General features: G+C 45.4%; 1 protein-coding gene across 10 annotated transcripts in view; it reads left to right on the top strand.

The window, feature by feature from the left end:
* The window catches only part of LOC146817850 (amine sulfotransferase-like), a 600,799-nt gene that overhangs the window by 199,830 nt on the left and 382,804 nt on the right, over positions 1-18,165 (top strand). The window contains exon 1 of one of the 10 annotated variants that reach the window (XM_085611329.1): positions 6,995-7,187. The exons of the other annotated variants lie outside the window; for them this stretch is intronic. The gene's annotated coding sequence lies outside the window, so the exon portion shown is untranslated. Of the gene's footprint in view, positions 1-6,994; positions 7,188-18,165 lie in introns of those variants that run through there. 10 annotated transcript variants of the gene reach the window in all.

Genomic DNA, 18,165 nt, shown 5'->3' with positions numbered 1-18,165 from the left:
CTGAGAATAGAGGACAACTTTGTGAGTTTTAGAAAAAAACTTAAGACTTATATTTTCCCCTAACCATTCTTATTCCTCCCTCCAGCTAGAACTGACAGCACTGGGAAGCCTGGTGTAGGGGAACCATGTGTTCTACAAATCATGAGCATGAAATAGAATAGCAACAGTAAACGAACCGGCAAGATATAATTACATCATGGGTGACATTGGGTATCAGCCACAACATCAAATGCTGCTCTGGCATCAAGCACCTAACATGTTGCTGCAGTCACCATCTGTGTGCAAAAATCACACTGCTATGTTTGACCTCACCACATGTATAATACACAACAGTGGCGGACTCCACAAGCAGAATGAGGTGAGGCATGTGGAGGGGGTGAGGGGAAGGCGGGAGTGGGAGCACGGGTAGGAGGAGTTTAATAATAATTCATAAAAGGAAAACTTACCTGAAGCTGCTGGCCGCCTTCCGTGTCTCGCCTCTTTTCCCAGCAGACACCAGGACAGCATCACTGACTTACTGTGCAATCCCCATTCTGCTCTCATGCTATGAGAACAGCGTGGAGATTGGGTTGAACTGACTCGTTTGATGCTTGCTGTACAGCAATTGAGGATTCTGTGGTGTTGGCTGTGAGCTTAAGTCAATCCAGGGAGCCCAGGGACTCCATGGTATTACACCTCTGGATAATTGTAAGAAAGTATTCTAAGACATTCCAATCAATTTAGCTGATAATTTGTATAAGTAAAGTTTAGTAAAAAACTATGAATTTTGAAATTACGTTTTTATTATTGTTCTTCTAAAGTATATATATATTTATATATACATATTTATACATATATATATTTTATTTTATATATATACATATATATATATATATGTACATATTTAAAAACTAATTCGCGGGTCTCTCTGCCACTAATGGCGGCGGGCTGGATCGAGGGCGCGAATCCTCAACAATCACAGAAAGTTTCTCGTCGATGATGACAAAAAAAGGAAGTTCCAGCCCAATTCCATATACGCAAAAGGTTTTATTTTAGTATGGCATGTAGCAAGTCAAACGCCCGACGCATTTCGGTGCAGCCGCACCTTGATCACGGGTCCTATATATATATATATATATATATATATATATATATATATATATATATATATATATAAAGACAAACACGTCAGGTGCAAACTGTGATTTGCTGTATCTGGGTGGAGGAATCTGTTGATTCTGCAGTTACAATGGGGGCCTTTTGGCAGCATGGCGCTTTGCTTCTGTGCTGCCCCTCAACCTGCTTCCTTTTTGAAGTACATTTGGAGGGAAGGGTGGAAAAGGAAGCAGGGAACTTGTGATCAATCAAAGACCTCTGCCATCTGGGAAACAACAAACACTCACTCACACTGAAAACAAGCTCTCTGAGGGCCTTACTTACAAACCTTTGATGCACAGCAATGCAGCAGTTCTTCCTGCCGCGGTACCGTGCGTCAAAACAAAAAGGCATGAATGCACCGTATCTACAAGATCCAGCACATTCCTCTCCTTCTCAACTACGCCGGCACACAAATAGCAGCTGTGCACCAACGCAGACAACCTTGCGCCATGGTGCAAGGGTGCCTGCATTGCGGGGATGATTGTTTTTGTGCAGGAAGGAACACCTTCCTGCACAAAAACAATTATTGATGGCATTTTCCTCTTTCTATTCTTGCTGCAGAATGCAAGAGATGAGTGGCCCTCCATGTCATCATTATCAGCCATTCACAGAGGGTCACAGACGCCTGCCTCATGAAACATGATGAAGAAGGAGTTTGTTATACTCGTGGCATATGGGCAATTCAACTGGTGAGTATATCAGTTGTAGACAAATTAGAGGCAAGGTCACTTACCCCAGTGTGCATAAAGCAATTATTGCATTGCAACGTGACCTCACAAATCGGCACCCAAACTTTTTAGGAATGCTACATAACGTTAATTGTTTGCTTGTAACACAAAGTTTCCCAATAACACACTGTTCCATCATTTGTATGATAAATGTCTTGCGGGATCTGTATATCTTAGCGAGAGCATTGTTTAGTGTTCAGGTCTGTTAGAAATGGGGGTCTCTAGTTGGCAGAGGTAGGTACCTTTGTACAAACAGGGACTCTTGCTTCTAGTCAGGGTAAGGAGGATAAACCACTAAAATAACCCCTGCTCACCCCCTTGGTAGCTTGGCATGAGCAGACAGGCTTATCTCAGAGGCAGTGTGTAAGGCATTTGTGAACACATACAGTAATACAGTGAAAACACTACATATGGACACCACACCAGTTTAGAAAAATAAGTAATCTTTATCTAAACCAAGACAAGACCAAACAACGAAAATCTACAAAACTGTATCAAAAATATCCATACAAATAGGTTATTCACTCAAATCAAGCTTCTAGCAACAAATAACTCCACATTTAGTTACAATGATGTCGGGACAGATAAAAATCCCAAAGTATGGTGCCGACCGCGAGGTGTGCTGCGTTGGGCTCGGAGTCAAGCAGACCCACAAAGAACAGTACCTTGGAATTGATGAAAGCAAAGACTGTGCACGGCGTCGGGAGGTGATGCTTCGTTGGCGCCTGCGGCATTGGTTCCTTACAACCCCAGGGGAGGTGATGCCTCTGTTCCTTACTGCAGCGCTGAAGAGGTGAGACGTCGCTTCCTTACTGTGTCAGGTAGGCGACATAACGGATGGCGGCAAGGCGTCGGTTCCTTACGACTGTGCGATGTCGATGGATTCGGAAGTCACCCATGTCGAGGATCGGCTACGCGTTGATCAAGCACCGCATCGGTGAAGTCGGGCCTGCAATGAGAGTTGGGACGTTGTGTCCTGGATGTTACGAGCGGTGTCCTCGGCTCTGGGGCAGGCAGTGACCTTATTGATGGCTTCTAAGTCTGTGTCGGCAGGCGCCGGGCCTTCGGTGAAAGTTGGGGTGGTGTGTCGTGCTCTCCATAAGCGGTGCCCACAGCGTCGGTGCAGGTTACAGTATCGGTTGCCAGCGTCAGTGTTGCAATATCCTTCTGTAGCAGCTGAAACAGCCGTTCCAGATGCAGAGAGACAGACGGGATGAAGACTATGTGTCCCTGAGACTTCAGAACAGGAGGCAAGCGCAGTTTCAAGCCCTTGGAGATCTTTTCTTCAAGCAGGTGATAAAGCAAACAGCAAAATTCTTTGTCTCCTTTCCTTGGCAGTAAGCAGCCACTGCAGGCCAACCCCAGACAGCAACCAGCACAGGGGCAGTATTCCTCCTCAGGTTATCCGGCTCTTCTCCTTGGCAAAGGTTCCTCTTGATTTCCCAGAAGTGATCTAAAAGTCTGGGGTCTGGGCCCCTCTTTTTATCCACAAAAATCCTTTGTTCTCTGAAGGCAGAGAGTGTCTGTACCCAGCCAAAACCAGTTCTGTCCTCACTGGTGCAGCTTCCTGGCAGCAGGTGGAGACCGCATTGTTGAAGACAGACAAGGCCCATGCAGGTAAAAGGTAATCTCCTCCACCTACTCTAAATGCAGCCTAGGTCTATTCAGCCCAGGCCTGACTCTTCAGACTTCTGGAGCCACTGCCCCTCTCCAGCCCCTGCCATTCAAAAGCCACAAATGCAATGCACTAACCTAGCAGAGGCACACTGCATGGTTAGGCAAGAAAATGCATACTTACTAAAAGTGGTATTTTCAAACATAGACTGTAAAAATGACCCTCATAAAAAGATGCATTTTAACATTCTGAGTTCAGGCATACTAAACTTTACTTTTCAATTTTCTTCCCAGGGTCAGTTATGTTTATAAGATGTTATAAACAAACTCCCCATTCTGTCCTATGGGAACAGATAGCCTTGCAATGGTGAAAAACGAAATTGGAAGTATTTCACTATCAGGACATGCCACGCACATCAGGGCATGTCCTACCTTTCACATACAATGCACCCTGCCCACAGGGGTACCTTGGACCTACCTTAGGGGTGGCTGATATGCAGAAAAGGGAAGGTTTAGAGATTGGCAAATGTGCGCACTTGCTAAGTCGACATGGCAGTCCCAGACTGCACACAGGCTCTGCAATAGCAGGCCTGAGTCACATTTTGCAGGTTGCTTTGGTGAGTGGCACAACCAGTTCTGCAAACCCACCACCAGCATTTGATTTACAGGCCCTGAGCACACACAGTGTGCTATACTAGGGTCTGACAAGTAAATCAAATAGCCAATCATGGGAACACTAATCCATAACACAATTTACAAAAGGTAGCACTTGCACTTTGGCACTGAACAGCAGTGGTGAGGTGCCTAAAGCATCTAGACCAGTAAAAATGGAGTCCAACACACAGCAAAACACATGAGGCAAAGGCAAAAAATGGAAGGGAGACCCATGCCAACGGTACCAGGTCTAACAAGGTCCAAATAAAATAAAATCAAAAAGCAGTTAAAATAAAATCTTAATAATTCTTGGTGTACTTTAGGGACCATGTGCCTGTGAGATATGGAAAGATTCAGATCATACCAGTCTTACATATCTTAATCTCTTTTTGCCCTGCTTACTTGCATAACTCTGTCAGGAGGTCGTTGCAAGGAGCAGGAGGTGGGGTGGCATGGGTACTGCTCATACAAAGATCCTTGACATAGGTATGTGTTTGGACTTTGACACTCATGTAAGTAAGAATGATCTTCCTTTTTCATTTGTAGGGGAGTCAGGAAATTTCCTCACTTCAAGACCTGTGTGTAAGTTAGCAGTGAAAATCTTCAAATCTCACTCCAGATGTGATCTTCTCATTCATTTTTCCTTTAGCTCGCCTACATTTTGTTGCCTAGACTGTAACATCACAAAAGTCTCAAGGCCTCATTTACGAGGCCCTAGCAGCACTTTCGCGCTGCCAGAGCATCACTTTGTTTTACGCTAAGGTGGTGCAATGTGCCTCATCATATTTACAAGGCCACACAAAGCCACTTTACATAGTTTTTCATGGTCTTGTAAATAAGTGTTCTTTTCATGCAGAACACTGCGTGAAAGGGGCGTTCCATGGGTGTTGCTGTGGGTGTTCCCACACAACACACCTGGAATCTGAAGCATTCCCAGATTTACGAGGAATCGTAAACCTGGGAATGCATCAAATTCCTACGCCTCCCCAGGGGAGGCGTAGGCATGGGGCAATTAGGAGAAATACTTTTATTTCTACACATTTTTTCCTCTTTCTACGCATGCTGCATTCTGCACCTCTCCTAATTGACCAAAGGGCCTGAATAATGTTGAAATTAGCACCATTGCAGGAGTTCACCGCTGCATCAGTTGTTTCACACCCAGAACAGCATAAAGCGGTCACAGAGGAATCGCAGTTCAGCTGATGATGCACTGGCAGAAAGGTACATGGCAAAACACTTGTTTTCACATTTTACTATAGTAGCCATTTTAGCATTGTGGCCACCACAGAGTTCTAATAATAAGCTAAATTAGTTTGCCCCTCAGAATGTGACAGCATCCAGTCCCCGGATGCAAAGTACATCCGCTTAAAAAGACCTGATTTACAAACTTTTATATTTATGCACAGTAGAATCCATTAGGTGACATAGTTTTAGTTTTATCTTTCATTTTAGAACTGACACAGTCGTAAATTCATATTATACGTGGGGTACTTGTTAGGAGTGCAATGTAATCACCCGTAGAATGCGCTCACACATTATCCAATGTTATGAGAAAAATTAGATGCTAGAAGAAATGGGAATCAAGTAACATGTTTCTGCGAAAAGTAGTGCATGCTAATGTGGAGCTCCAAAATTTACGCGTATTACTCGTGCTGGAAAATGTACCAATGCAATTTGTTTCTGGGCCTCATTAGTGACTGTGACTCAATGATGGATTAATTGTGTTAAACGCTTTTGTGGGTTAATAATGTAGATGTGAAATATGTATTAATGTAGTTCTCTATTGAATACTAATGGGTTATGTAAATCCTAACACATACCGTGTGTTGAATTTATGTATGTTGAATTTATTACTTTAGTCTAAGTCGTAGGCCTGGATTTGAGGCACATTTGAAATGTCCCCGTTTCTGAAAGTAATTTTAAATTCTCTTGTGAGTTTTTTCAGAATGCTTTATGTCTCATGTTTGCATTTCAGGTGGACATTGTTTGCTAGCAAAGAGTAGGGGTATTTTTCTATTAGACAAGGTTACGGAATGAAGGAGTTACATTTAGCCTGGCCTGAGGAACATAAGGTGGAGGCAGGTGTATTCACATGGGAGAAGGAGAGTCGGCCAAGGACGAACTGCCACAGAGGGGTGTACATGGGGAAGGCCTTGTAGGGAGTCAACATCATAGAAAAGTTTGTGGCTGACTCCATTGTAGAGTACGTGTGAGAAAGGCATCATGGGATATTTGCAGATTATGACTTTGAGTATATGATGCATTGTAGAGAGGGACAGACACCCCATTCCTGCTTGCCATCTCAACAGAAAGCACCTGAGTGCTAGCTTGCTTCCCTTTCCTCATTTGTGGCTTCATGCCTCAGACCCATCAAATGGTGGAGTGAATAACTAGGAAGGCCCTACCAGCTGACACCTTCTCTCTTGCAAGTACCTTGCTTATATATTAATGTTGGAATACCACTTCTAGAGTTAGAATGGGGGAAAGTTAGAACTAAATGCTGTAAATAGAAGAAGTGCCAATGCAGGGGGACGTGAGCTTCTGCTTTCTTATTTCATGCACAATTGTCTTCAAACTTGTTGTTCTTTTCAGGCTACATAGAGTGAGTCTTTTTAGAAGATTTTGATTTCTTCTTTTTCTCCTGTACTTTTATACTCTATGCTAAGATTTGTGTAGATCCAACTATTCTTTAATTTGTAATAAATTTGACCAACCTTCAATTGGTTGTCGATCTGGGTTCTTGTGTAGCCGGTTGTGTTACACTATATCTCCACTGAATTGTAACTTTACTCCCCATATGCTTTTATGCTTTTAAAAAAAAAAAGACATCTGAAGACGGATATTGTATTGGAACTGAACAGGTGGGCCCAGGCTCTTTCAAATGGTGGCAGAGTTGGATGGTTAGCACATGAAGCGAGGGGAGAACATAGAACCCGAATCTAGAATTGTCTAGAGCCCTGACCCAGGAAGAAGTCCCATGTAGAACCCTAATTATTGAGAACCGAAGAGGACGGAGTCTGGCATTGCGCGGTGAGGATGGCGGCGAAAGGAGAAGTGAGTATTAATAGGGTATGTGTGGAGTGTGTTAGAATACAGTGATGGTTGATTGTATGTTGTCCTGTGGAGTTGTTGCGAGAATTAGTGAATGTGGTTGTCGGGTCCCAAAGTGGCCCAAGATCCCGGGATACTTAAGGTATAGAAGACACCAACATTGTGATTGTCTGCTGAAGACTTGAGGAATTCATCATAAGATGTCGTTGACGATTCCACCTAAGACAGGGAACTTTGTGTGAATGGGACGATTGTGAATCGTGTCATAGACTTTCTGCCAAGAGGGTAAATTGTAGTGATTCTGGGGAATCCCCACTGTTCGGGGTTTCGCTAAAAGTGTGTATTCTTGCAGATTATAATATAAATGTGTGAGCGAATATGTACGGAGAAAAAATTGTAAAGGAGGGTGCTCCGCTGTGAGGAGTGAGAGTGACGTCAGATTGCGTTGCACTGGTATAGGTTGGTTGGCATAACACCACGCTGGGATTGGCTATAACCCCGGGACTTGCCCCAAGGTGGTAGCTTTCATAGCTAAGAATGCTAAAGACCCCAGAAAAGGTATGAACAAAGGACTCAAGTCCTGCCAAGACCGCCTTCTCGATACTATAGGCCCACTTACCAAAATATTCAAGATGGCCGAGTCAGCCTACTTAGGGGATACCTCAATTTATCCTAAAGAACTTAGAGAATGGGTACAGAGGGCAATATGTCTTATAGGCAATGTTAATACTGCCATCTCCACGGAGAGAAGAAAAGGGTCCTGCCGAAGATCAACCCTAAACTAATCAAATTAGCAAAAAATTATGGAGGTCCTAACTCCCAAGGTCTTCTCTTTTGGGAATATTTCATTAAGGATATTGCAAAATACGTTGTTGCCTTTAGCTCCATCCAAACGTCACAGAAGGAAATTAAAAAAGTATTCCATGACAGAGTTTTTACCAGGGTCTGGAGAATGCGGGGTCATTTCCCCAGCTGTGGACTACCTCCCTCAAGAGCCTTCCTGAACGACCTTTCAGATACCCCTCCAAGGGTGGGAAGGAGATTACGCCAATTCGCTGCCATTTGGAACTTAGTAACTCAAGACTTTTGGGTCTTGACTACAGTGAAGGGCTACAAGATAGACTTCATCGGTATCCCTTTCCAAGCAAGACGCCCACAAGAAATTTCCTTCTCAACAAAAGACAAAAAACTGGTCTCTCAAGAGTTAAAGGACTTATTAAAGAAAGGGGCAATCATAGAGGGCACACAATTAGGCTTCCGCTGCAATATCTTCCTAGTAGAGAAGAAAAACAAAGAACAGAGACCAATCATAAACCTAAAGGGCCTAAATCACTGGGTAGTCTATCATAAATTAAAGATGGAGGGAATATACCTTTTAAGGGACATCTTAAGAAAAGAGGACTGGTTGATGAGACTAGACCTGAAAGACGCGTATTTGACAATTCTGATTTGGGAACCTCATCAGAAAATCCTTCCAATTCACAAGGGAGGGAACCCTATACCAATTTTGCAGTCTCCCTTTTGGACTATCGTCCGCCCCTTGGTGCTTCACCAAAGTGCTCCGCCCCGTGACTACTTGGCTCAGGGAATGGGGAGTGAGACTAATTATATACCTCGACGATATTCTTATAATGGCCCAATCAAAGCAGTCTGCTTCTTTTCACACAGACCTCCCAATACAATTACTAGAACACCCAGGTTTTGTTATAAACAAAAAAAATCCTGTACAATACCAAGCCAACACACATAGTTTCTGGGCTTCCTGGTAGATACTGTAAAAGCAGAACTGAAACTACCAGGGGAAAAAGTAAGGAAAGAGCTAAGGAAGATACTCGCCAAAAAGACCTTTCCCCTAAGAATCCTAGCAAGGATCTTGGGTCTTCTGTCCTCCACAATTCAGGCTATTTTTCCAGGACCCCTACACTATCAAGCACTACAGAGACTAAAAGGAGGGGCTCTAAGATCAGCTCAATCATAGTCCCAGATGATCCCTTTAGACCAGGATTCAAAGAGCGAACTCATTTGGTAGTTGAAGAATGCGGAGGCATGGAATGGCAGAACCATTTTTGGGGAGGAACCAGACCTAATAATAGAGCCAGAAGCGAGTTTGGAAGGATGGGGAGCGAGATGTGGGAACTCCTCAGCAGGGGGATGATGGACAGCTCAAGAGAAGAAATTGCATATCAACTTGTTAGAATTTCTGGCAGGTTCATTTGCATTTCGCTGCTTCACCCAGAAGTCGGTGAAATGCTGTCTAATTTTACGCATGGGCAACGTGTCAGTAGTCCGGTATGTCAACAAACTGGGCGGACCCCATTCCAAAGGCCTAACGAACCTGACAAATGGGTTTCTGGAGATATTGCTTGAACAACGGAATATCAGTTATAGCGGAACATATTCCTGGGTTGAGCAACGGTGTAGCGGACTGGTTCTCCAGGAATTTCAGGGACTCCGGCAACTGGAGACTGGACAGACAAATATTCTTGAATATGTAATCCATATGGGGTCTGTTAGAAATGGGATCTCTGGTTGTCTAAGGCTTGCGCCAAAGCCAGACAGAGACCACCACTCTAGTCAGGGCAAGGGAGTTACACGCCAAAGATAACCCTGCTCACTTCCTTGGTAGCTTGGCACGAGCAGTCAGGCTTATCCTGGTGGCAATGTGTAAAGCATTTGCGCAACACACACAGCAACAACATACTAGGCACACCACAAAAGAAACTTGACACAAGGTTATATTAACCCCTTCAGCGCTGGGCGAATTCCGCCGCGGTGCTGAAGGGTTCGAGCGCGGGCGGGCTCATGACGGAACGGTTCCGTCATGAGCACAGCTCAACCGTGGCTCATGACGGAACCGTTCCGTCATGAGCATGGAAGGGGTTAAAAATAGCCTTTGTATTATCATAAAACTCATTAGACTAGTAATCACACAATATACACGGTGCCAACTGGTGCTGGGCAATATTTCCAGGAGATTATATACACATGACAGGGCCACGTGGGCTACTGTCAAAATCATCACTTAGTAAAGATAATAAATGTAGACATATAATAAACATAGAACACAACCAGTAATTACTGGCAAACACTATACTCAGCATCATCCTGTAACATAAATCATATTATGCATAGTATCACATTAGGCGAGAAATATATTCGGAGCCAACCTCATAAGCCTAAACATATTAGACCATAACCTCCTAAGCATAACTCATATCTCATATTAGGAAATACTCTTACTAACCTAAACCGCAGTAGGGAATAACTCGTACTTAACCCCTTCGCCGCAGCACGAATTCCGGGGGGTTCGGGGTCAGTGCGGCGCCGCCATGCTTGTGACGGAACCACTCCGTCATGAGCCACGGGCGCGCTGTGCTCATGACGGAGTGGTTCCGTCACGACTCCGCCCACTCGCATTGATCGCCCGCATAGGCGGGGAATCAGTGCCGCGTGGGCGGAGCGGCCGCCAACGGCCGCAGCATGATGGAACCACTCCGTCATGAGCACACGGCGCCCGTGGCTTATGACGGAGTGGTTCCGTCATGAGCAGGGAACGGGTTAAACCACAGTAGAGAATAACTCAAACATACCAAAGGGTGGAAAACCTCATAATCATAAAAACATATTTAGAGGCATAAATCAGGGTGCGTGAATCATAGTATATAAATTACATTTCCTAGCACCACATAATTACCTTAGGGCCTGGCGCCCTATTAACCTATTAACCTAACCTAACTGGCCATGTCAAAGGGGCTCAAATGCCCTATGTCCAAAAGTCAGGGCGTGCTGCCAATGTGGCAGAAGTCAGGGGTGCGCAATTGCGCAGACCTAAACATTGCAGCTGGCACTAAGTGCTGCGCAGCTGTGAAAGTATGGGGCAAAGGTGTGCCTCTCACTCCTAAATCAATCAGAACTCCCCCCAAGGAATAAAGGACCTAAACGCTGCAGCTGCCCACTACTTGCTGGGCAGCTGTGAATATTAAAATGAGACCTGGACACTCCTGGTGCCCTTAGAACACATGTGGGATGAAACATGCACAAAACGTTGCAGCTGCCCGTGCTGGTGCGGTGCAGCTGGGAATAAGGCAAATGGGCCCTGGCACATCTGTGCCCTCAGACCGGCACCACAACTGTGCCAAGAACTGTCCCCTAAGCCCCATTCTGGAACTTCAAATAAAAGTATGCTAATCGTTGCAGCTGCCCACTGTCTGGCGGGGCAGCTGAGAAAGATGGCCCAAAATGGAGGAAGGAACGGGCAAGCACGGGCCCCTCTGGGCCCTTCAACAATCAAGCGCCCCCCTTGATGCAGCTGCCCGCAACTGCGGCGCAGCTGTGAAGCACAGCAAAGGGATAGGGAGGAGCACTACGAGTGCTCCCAACACAGCCCCCACTCACCGGCTCTCTCTCTGAGGCGTCTGTGCGGCATCCTCCTTCTCGACTTGGGAGGCGGCACTTCCACTCGTGCGGCGGGGTCAGGCACCGACAATGTGCCTTGGGCTCCCTCCACCTCCATCACCACGGCTGCCACACGTGGGGCTCCCTCAGCTCACCATAAATCTGCGCACACCATTGCGCAGCATTTATTCTCACGAGTTCATACATACTAAAGTTGCCCCTGCACTCCTCTCATACCAGGAATTACCATGGACACACATATCCCCCATACATTCCTATGGGAGGGCAGGCCAATCTCACCACACGCACTCAGAGCACACACGCACTCTTCACTGGACCACCAATACCAGGTCATAGGAAAGGCAAAAAGTTTAGTGGTGAACCTGACGAAAAGGGCCAAGTCCAACAGGGTTCCTTCAAGACAGACTTGCAGACCGGCTGAACACTCAACTGAATGAATACTTCAATTGGAGAGCGAATCCTCAAGCTCAGAAGGTAGACGCCTTCCTCCAAGATTGGAGGGGTTTAGCTCCCTATGCTTTCCCGCCATTTGCAATGCTGCCTCGCCTTCTCCTTCACGCTCGACGTTACAGAGAGAGCATAGTAGTGATAACTCCCCTTTGGAGATCTCAAGCCTGGTTTCCAATCATCCTGCAAATGAGCATAGACTTCCCAATTTTAATCCGTTCCTTCAAGGAGATACTCCTAGGTCCAGACGGAGACATCCATCCCCTTATAGAACAGCGTCTTATGGTCCTGATGGCATGGAAGCTTTCAGGAGACAGTGGCACTTCCCAGGGCTTTCATCAGATGCTTTCAGACTCGTCTGAGTCATGAGCATCTGGAACAAGGAAAGCATATCGACTGGTATGGAACAAATGGGTTCGCTGGTGTTTTCAATGAGGTTATGATCCCGTTTCAGCTGATTTAGTTCATGCTGTTAATTATCTTTCAGAACTGTATACATCATGCCTGTCTTGCAGAACCATGAATGTTTACAGATCTGCAGGTCACTCTTTAGTAAACGGTGTCTCAGTCGGCCAGAATTTACTAACTAAAAAGATAATGAGAAGTATAAGATTATTAAATCCTCCAACTGCTAAATATACCACCCTATGGGACGTTACACTTGTACTACGTGCCCTATCCTCCTGGAGAGAAAACTTCACTCTCTCTTTAAAGCGGATGTGTTATAAACTTACTGTTCTTCTATACCTAGTATCGTTCAGAAGAACTTCAGATGTCAAAGCATTAGATATTTCCAGCAGGGCCTTCCAACCAGAGGGTGTTTGTTTTTACATCAAGAAGAGAACAAAAACCATGTCTTCTATCTTTTACCCCTTCATTTCTCAGAATGAAAGACTATGGGGTCTATTAGGATGGCGCCCATCCGCCCGCTATCGAAACCCAGAAAACCGCCGGTCCGATTAGCATCGCGGTCGTGACCACCGCGGTGTGATTTTCCACCGGCTACTTTTCCGCTGGTTGCAGTCCCCCCACTTGCCTGGTGGGCGGAGCTAGACCGCTGCAATTGTTGCGGATCAGGGCCAAGCACCGCCGGCACGATTATGATGCAGGCAGTAGCCAGCCTTTCCACGGCGGTGGATCCGCCATGGAAAGGCATGCGGAGAATGTCTCCGGGGGCCCATTGCGGGCCTCCAATGTGTTGGGGGGGGTGTGGGTGCACTGGGCCTGTCCATGTACCAGGTAGCAGGTACTGTGCAGTACCTGGCATGCACTGCAGTGACATGCATGACATGCTCCTTTGCACACCGCGGCGGTGCTGCTGGCAGCAGCAACCGCCGCAATGTTAATCGCCAGAATTCGACCGCCACTGTCGGATTTCGACTGCGGAGCATCCTAATTGGACTGACGGTTATGCCACGGTCCTTGCGGGCGGTCTTTTCCTGCTAGCGTGGCAGTCGGGGAGATTTTCCAACCGCCATCCTAATAGACCCCGTTGTGTGGTCAGATGCTTGAAAAAGTCTGAGACTGAATGAAAGTCAATTATTAATTTCTCACAGATCTCCGCATAAGGGAGTCTCTTCACCAACTTTGGCAAGATGGGTGAGGGATGTGATGTACGAAAGTGGTGTAGAAATTTTTGGAGCTCACTCTCTCAGAGGCGCTTTGGCTTCCAAAGCCTTTTTCTAGGAGAAGGGCTGCAGGTAATCCTTAAAGCAGCAGACTGGTCAAATGATAGTATGTTTAAGAACTGTTACTTCAGACAAATCTCTATTGTGATTGATAATGTTCTCAACGCTCTTTGAACTTGCATAATATGGCCTCTGTGTCGTGCCATAAAATTTAGATTTTTCACAGCCTGCTGGGCAGAAAATCTGGATTTAATTAAGGACAAGGAGGCTAATATTATCCCTTCACTTTTTGAAATAAATCCCACCCTGATGTTTCTGATGTTTTGGGAGATATTACGGAAATCTATTCTTTTTCATTCTTTCCCTCCGGATCACGAGTTGCAAAACTGCCTTCATTTAGACTCTTCATTTCTACACGCCAAATTATTTTGTTTGCAGTCTAACAAAGAAGAAAGATGGCTGGTCATGGGGGACTTTATAGCACATTGGAATGTTCATTGAAGTACTGTATTCTTCAATTGCTGCTGCTGGGCTGAGGCAATAAAGGTGATTTGCATAATATTAGCCTCCGTGTCCTTAATAAAATCCAGATTTTCTGCCCAGCAGGCTGTGAAAAATCTAAATTGTACACTACATCTGAGGTGCTTGAGATGACATCATCACACTATTTGATTCAAACTGTACCTGGAGTGCTGAGTTTCGGAAAAAGAAAGAACCATACGATGTTTTAGGGTTCTTTTTTTTTGTTTTTTAGAGGGGATGAGGGCATTATTACAAGGGTGGGAGAAGAAGCGACACCGGAAGACACACCAGCTCATTATATGGCAACGCATGTTGGACTTCATATTATTGTTTGGCTTCAAAATTGGCACAAGATCGCTGAGAAAGAGGGGACATTGGCAGTTCCACGCTATGGCACTTCCAAGTTGGAGATACTTAACCAGCTGAGGGGAGTGGTGTTTGCAAGCAACCCCTACCTGGGCCTACCTAGTTTGAGGCAGTTGATGCATGGATGCATGCAGCTCATGCTAGACAGGAAGAATGCTATCAGGGAAGAATGAAGAAAACAATGCGAGCTTACCAAAAGGCACAGTGGGATGCTAAAATAAAGAGATGGAGGGTAGACATGGTCGTGTCAGAGAGACTATATCTTGCATTGATGAGGGAGGAGGATGCAAGGGATAAGGAGAAAAAGGAGTGGACACAGGTGTTGGAAGGATATTAAGGAAAGAGGTTAGCAGGAAGGTGAGAAGAAGCAGGAAGAGGGCAGAAAGGGAGCTCAGATCATAGTAACCCTAACAGTGCATCTTCAAAGTTACCATAAGCTCTTACGGTACCAGTCACGATTGGGCCCATCGTTCCCATATGCGACCTGAGCTAAACAGGGAATGAAGGTCAACAACAACATTTGGCTGTTGAAGAAATGTCACGAGGCATAACAGCGAATGTTGGAGGGTGTATCCAGTTAGCTCCTTCAAACTCGAGTATTCCGTATGGAGCAACGGAAGACACTTCAGTAGATCAAATGAATTCTCGTGTTATGAGGGCTCTACCTGTGAGAACCACTGATTCGGACCTGACATTGTGGAGGACTCTTCCTAGCATACAGAGTGGCACACCTTGGGAAAAGGGGGCATGACAGGGAACATCTGCAGTCACCACATCTTTGATGTCTGAGATCTAGAGTTGCGGCTTAGAGATTACAGTAACATCAAGGAGACTCCAAACACACAATCAAGTCAGGCTACTATAAAGTCTGCATTGAAGGCAAAACTGGTAGATGAAGTTAGGGTGAGAGCTGAATTGGATGAGACAATTAATGGAAACCTGGCTCTTGATCGAGTAGAGACATATGAACTAGGAGGACAAGACAGGCAGATGAGAATTTGACTGAATTGGCTCAGAAGTATGATGTGGATTTGATGTGACCCGAACAAAGATGTTGCAGAGGAATCACAGGCTTACCTACAGTGATCAGGCAACAGAGGAAAAGAGAGTGCCTGGCTTGAAAACACACATTCGGGAATTGATAATTGGGATGAGAGCATGGAGTATGTTGGACAAATGGGTAGAGAGGTGATCAAAGAGAAGAAATGAAAAGAAGGTGTCCGGGGAGTCGCCTTCTCTGCGGGGGGTAGGAACACAGGAGTAAAGGCATACCAGTATGGGAAGTGCCTAGTGGGGGTTATGTGCATGTACCTTGGAGGTGAGGTGATCTTGCTGCCTTCAAAAATGAGTTTCCAAAGTTGAGGGAAAAACCAGCTGAATGGTATAAACAAGTTGATCGGTTTGTGAAGATATCAAAGGTGTTGAGGATTGATTTGAATACATTGTTTGAGATTGTGGTCCCTGTGATTTGTGGTCGGCATGCAAGATAGTCAGATAGTGGCCAGAGAAGGAACCAGAGAGGGACCCAGCGACTAATGGCACGTCGCCGATGGTAATGAAGAAATATAGTCAGGTGATCATGTGGTTGCAATCCAAAAAAGCCCCACAGGATATTGATTAGGTTAAGATTGACCGAACAACTCAGGAGCCTGAAGAATCTGTTTGTGAATATTATGAAAGACTGTTAAAGGCTTTCAAACAGTACAGTGGATTAAACACCCTTGACCCCAAGGATATGGGACAATTTGTGTCCAAGTTCATAAAAGGCTTGAGACCTGAGATTAGCCTCATGATACAACAGCCCTTGATCTGCTGGCAAAATACGACTTTGGATGAAATTCTGCACTATGCCAGGTATTGTAGTGATGAGGTTGACTATAAGCATAAATTACTTTAGGAAAAGCTGATGTTAGTGCAGATGCAGAGTACTCAAAATGAAGGACAGGCACCTCCTGGAAACATTCGAGTTCAGACGCAAACAATTGGAGGGGTAGCAGGAAGAGGTAGAGGGGGGCCCTATAGACCCAAAGATGGGAATAGATGTGGCGACGTTGAAGAAGTCCACAATGTATCATTTTTGTAATAAGGTAGAGCATTGGAAGCGTGAATGTCGCCTCAACCCTGTAAACCAAGAGCAGGGATCGAATGATGTGGCCCAAATACAGACCATGACTAGGCCTAGTCACAAAACATGGGGGTCCCAGGGTCATGTAATGCCAGTTCCTCAACCCCCAATGATATCGCAGGAAAATCAAACATACCGTCAGATGCCTTGAATGGAATCTGTTGATGACTTTGGGTTGGACATGTCCTTATGACGGTGTCTGAGGGGGGAAGACTGTACACTGGGGGAGTCTTGGAGGTAGACCAGAGAGGACCATACATTGATGCTGATGGTCATCCAATAACATTCCCAATTGATACAAGTGCTACCCGCGAATAAAAGGATGTCCAACCTTTTAACTGAAGAGATACCTATGAAGATTGGGTCCTTTGACGATCGACACCAGTTTGTGGTGTGTAACTTGGGTCCTATATGTCTAGTGGGTCGTGACTTGCTGTGTAAATTGAATTGTACCATATACTGCACACTGAAGGGAATAGAATTGTCAACAAATGATGAAGACATCGCTTTCAAGTTGTCGAGTCAGAATTTGTGTCCCACCATGTTTCCTCTGTTGACCGTGCAAGATATGCCCATAGACCTTAGAGACCCTGTCCCAGCGGTGGTGTGGGACTTCACAGGTAAGAAGATAGGACTCATCAAAGGAGTTGGACCTGTTCGCATACAGGTTAAGCCAAATGCTGAATTTCCGAGAACCCCACAGTATAATTTGATCACCTGAAACTGTGACAGATATTACACCTGTGATCAACTCCATGATTGAACAGGGCATCCTGAAAGAGATCCTAGAGAGTCCATGTAATTCTCTTATTATGGGGTTGCAGAAGCGGCAAGTACTGCATTGTTCAGGATCTCCAAAGGATTAATAACATTGTTGTTCCTTGTTGTCCTGCGGTATTGAAGCCATCAGTTATTCCATTTCCAATCTGATGTGAAGCTGAGTGGTTTACAGTTATTGATCTCTGCCAAGGGGCACATGCTCAACAATGACTCCGGAACAATGAGTTCTGAAGTCACGCAAGCCTAACGACTTGCATGTGCGTCGTTAAGGCTAAGTCGGTCTCGTGTTTGTGCAGGGCAGAGTTCATAGGAGCGTCTTACAGGAACAGGTAAGAGGGGTTTGGGGTGGAGGGGGGTTTGTGTTAGGATTTGAAGGTGGGAGGGTTTGTGGGGGTGGAGGAGTTTGTGTTCGTTTTTAGGGGTGTGGGTTTGTGTTAGTTTTTACGGGTGGGAGGGGTTTGAGTTCGTTTTTAGGGTGTTGCAGGGGTTCAAGTTAGTTTTTAGGAGGTGGGGGTTTGTGTTAGTTTTTAGGGGGCGGGAGTTTGTGATAATTTTTAGGGGCTGGGGTGTTGCGTTCGTTTTTAGGTGATGGGAGGGGTTTGTGATAGTTTTTAATTGGTGGTGGGGTTTGAGTTAGGTTTTAGGGGGTGGGAGGGGTTCAGGGTAGATACTAAAAGGGTTGGGGGGTTGGTGTAAG

This window comes from Triturus cristatus, chromosome 6 (assembly GCF_964204655.1).
Source record: "Triturus cristatus chromosome 6, aTriCri1.1, whole genome shotgun sequence".
Taxonomy (NCBI): Eukaryota; Metazoa; Chordata; class Amphibia; order Caudata; family Salamandridae; genus Triturus; species Triturus cristatus.
Note: the sequence above shows the minus strand (reverse complement) of the source record. Positions and strands in the feature narration are given on the sequence as shown.